We start from the raw sequence: 3,812 nt of genomic DNA on the forward strand, positions 1-3,812 counted from the left end.
AGGAGTAGTTAATTCTGTAACTCCCACTGAGGAGCAGAAGAGTGGCCCCAGTTACAACAAGGTAGGTAAAACCCAGTGTTGCTCCCCGCTCCTTCCTTCATTCTTTGCAGGCCCTCTGCAGACTGGATTATGTCCCCTCACACTGAAGATGGGTATGCTACTGAGTCCACCAGTTCCAACCTTAGCTTCACCTGGAAACAGCTGGAAGACATCCCCAGAGGCAGTGTTCTGATGGCTTTATGACCCACTCAGGTTGACCCAAAGTTGACCCGCAGAGTGGTGAGAATGTTTCCTATTCTTTTAATGTTTTTAGATCCACATGCTACTCTGACATAGTAGACATTTCCAAACCACAGACTGACTGAACTGCGGATACCTTAGGTTCTACTCTGAGGACCCTTTTTGAGAACTTTTGGCTTAATCAAACAAAAGGAACTTTCCTGAAACTGAGGTTTAATTAAATGCTGTGGACCAAACTGAGCGAGGGTCTAGAGAATGGAGTTTCCAGCTCTGAGCCTGATGAGGCCAAGCCCAAGGCTAGGAGCAGTGTGCTCTGTCCAGAGGATGCATGCCCTGTGTGAAGTTGATCCTCTTAATCTTCCACTGAACTGTGAGTGTCTTCCCTCTCTGTGGACTGTTCTTACACACGCAGGCTGCTGTAGTCACGGGAGGATGGATGGCAGCTGCCCATCCCACAGCTGAGTCTGTCTCCCACATGTTGAGGAGGTTCTATCCCTCTCCCTGTGTTGAAGAGTAGGAAAAATTAGAAAAGTTTGTAGGATAACCCAGTGAGAGAGACCTCAGCTTTGGTATGAAGGTGCAGCTAAGCAGTAGAGCCCTGGAAGACAGCAAGTGCCTATGTTTAGTTCCCAACATTGCAAGAAATAAAATGAAAGAAAAAAAAAAGAATGCCAGCTTTTATGTAGACAAACAGAGCCCATTCAAAGGATGCTAAAGCCTAGGAAACTCAGAGCCTGAGCAGCCCTCTGTGAAAGCAGTCTCCTCAACTCAAAGTTCATCCCCACCTCACCTAGGTCTCCAGAACCACAGGGACCTCTCTGCCCTCTCATGAAGGTCTCCTTCAGTGTTTGGCTCAACAGATGTTTGCTTTTCACGTCCTAGAATGAAGCATCAAGTACCTACCTACCGACACATGAAATGAGAGCTCTACTCACCAACACACACACATGCAGGCACACACACATGCATGAGCACACACACATGCGGGCACACACATGCGGGCACACACACATGGGCATTCACACACATGCACATAATTAGAACACTGAATTGTACCAAGATCAATGTCCTGGTTGCCACAACCGCTCTCTCAATATGACTTTCAAAGAAGCACTGGGGGAACCCAAGCAGGTAAGGAATCCTTCATGTATCCCTAAAGTTGTTTCTCACAATTGGATGTCAACTCCAATTATCTCCATAAAATTTGATTAGAAAAAAGTCCTATCTACCTGAAGCCCATTTCTACTTCCCGGTAAAGGCCCTTTCTCTGCACAGTTCGAGCTGGCTGAGATCCATCTGTGCCGGTGTTTCTTCCTTGCTGACTGTGCGCACTGTGGTGCGCTGCTCGACCAGCAAGCAAGAACTGCCACGAATCGAGGATCCTTCTCTGATCACACTTTATTGGAGCACTCGATTGAAGGGAGAGCAGGAAATGAGGGGGGGGGGGGGGAGAGAAAGAAGACAGAGAGAGGGAGAGCAGGCGAGAGAGAGAAAGCGAAAGAGAAAGAGGCCCAAGCGGCAGCTGCTTTTCTAGGGTGGAGAGGCTCGGAAGCTGTCCTGATTGGTGAATACCATTCTGCTGGTGCCTGGGGCTTTGGGATAGGCTAGGGAACCAAGGCTCAGTTGCTCATGTGCAGGCAAGGGCACTCAACCCCACGTGGCTATGCCAAATATGGACTTGTTTACCTCCAAGCTGTAGGATCACCTGCGCCATCTCATAATGGCGATTTCTCCAGGTGGCTCCTTACACGCCACTATGCAGCATGTTCCACCGTTGTGAATATTGCACTCAGTAGTAGCAATAAACAGAATGGAAGAGTATGAGCTATAAGGGATAAACCACATCCCTATGCCAGAAATATCAGGTGCGGCTGTGGTGGGCACACTGGGAGTTCATGAATCTGAAATATCAGCCACCGAAAACCACACTGTAAATCTCAGTTCTGCTCAGGAAACCCGCGTTAGTTCACAACCTAAATCACAGATTAGACAAAATGGGGGCTGTGCTTCTAGATAAACACTCAACTCCTACACAGCCAGGCTTCCTGTTCACGCTCAGGGTCAGACTGACACTTCATGGGAAAATTCCACCTTCACAGAGTTAATGATTGGGCTGACAAAATTCTAATTTCCTCATCTTAGTGTGTATATATATCTTTGTAGAAAACAAAGAAAAAAGGTTTTTTAAAAATTGACTCAGTTTCCATCTTTAAAAGGGGCTTCTGATCTTGGATCACAATCTGACTTCACAAAACAAAAGTGTTGTGTTTGTTTTGAAAGCAGGCTGACTTGCTGGCTTGATGTAGGATATTTTATTCTATTTTAATAAACAAAGCTTACCTGAATTTCAGAGTGTAAAGATAAGCCACGTGAGGCCAGGGAATAGTGGCACACAACTTTAATCCTGGGATTCAGAAGACCGAGGTAGAGGGATCTCTTTGAGTTCAGGGTTACCTTGGGCTACACAAGATCGACCCAGAAACAGATCCAGGTGGTGGTGGCGGCTCACACCTTTAGTCCCAGTGCTAGGGCGGTGGAGACAGGAGTGATATGACTGGGCAAAGAGAGGAATGTAAAGGGGAAGAGACAGGGATTCACTGGAGTGTGGAGGCTGAGGTTGGGTGGAGACACAGTGCAGTCCAGGCAGTCAGGATTGCCGCTGCGGTCTGAGCATTGGTAGAGGCAACAGTCTCTCTAGGGGCTTACAGCTCTGCTTCTCTGATCTGCTTTAACACCTGTATCTGTCTCTGGTTCCTTATTACCCATGCTACAGTTGCTTCTTCTTACTTTTTATAGTAGGTCTCACACTGTTGCCTCCTGCTCTGGCTTCTGAGTATGGAATCACAGGTGAGCCCCATGTCTGTGGTTCTTCTCTCCCCAGGCCATAGGAGTCTCGAAGGATGTCGCATCCCCGATTCTGTTACTCTATATTAGTCTGGAATCTAATTACCTAGAGAGAGTTAGACATCAAGTGGAAACAAAGCATTTAGAATTAATCTTTCGTCATCAAGAAGCAAAAGTGGGCCCAGCTGAAGATCAAAGGCTGTAGGAAGAAAGTCAGGGAAAGTCAAAGAGGAGCTGCAGGACAGGACGTCGGGGACGTGCGAGAGGCGCACTGAGCTTTGTGTCTAGAACCCAGCTCTGCTGGGGCCTCCAGGCAGAAAACCCAGAGCCTACATCTACTGAGGCAGTAGTTGTCGCGAGAAGTGATTGTGTGCATGCATCATCTGGTCTGCAGGAGTCTAGCCTCCTCGGCCAAACTACTCTGTGAAAAGCATATGATGCTTACACAAACACACGCTTCAGGACAGAGGCAGTTCTGCACCGCTGTCATTTTGCCCTGAGAAGGCTAAGACAGGAGGAAGGTAAGCTAGAAGCTAGCCTTTGATATGTAAGGAAATCCTGTCTGGGAGAGAGAGACAGAGAGACAGAGACAGAGAGACACACACGGAGAGACAGAGAGACAAAAAAGAGGATCAACAAAAGTACCGAAAAGGCTTACTGTGCAAGTGTAAGGATCTGAGTTCAATTCCCAGCTCTCACACAAAGAGCAGGCACAGTGGTGAATCAGA

The 3,812-nt window shown here is 47.6% G+C and overlaps 1 long non-coding RNA gene across 1 annotated transcript; it reads right to left on the bottom strand.

The window, feature by feature from the left end:
• Positions 1 to 436: 436 nt before the first annotated feature.
• LOC146889930 (uncharacterized) lies at positions 437 to 1,723 on the bottom strand. The gene is made up of 2 exons (XR_014999602.2): positions 1,470 to 1,723; positions 437 to 741 (listed from the first exon to the last, which is right to left on the bottom strand). It is a non-coding gene; the product is annotated as an uncharacterized LOC146889930 (long non-coding RNA).
• Between the last annotated feature and the right edge of the window lie 2,089 nt (positions 1,724 to 3,812).

This window comes from Myodes glareolus, chromosome 24, assembly GCF_982192425.1.
Source record: "Myodes glareolus chromosome 24, mMyoGla1.1, whole genome shotgun sequence".
In the NCBI taxonomy this organism is placed as follows: Eukaryota; Metazoa; Chordata; class Mammalia; order Rodentia; family Cricetidae; genus Myodes; species Myodes glareolus.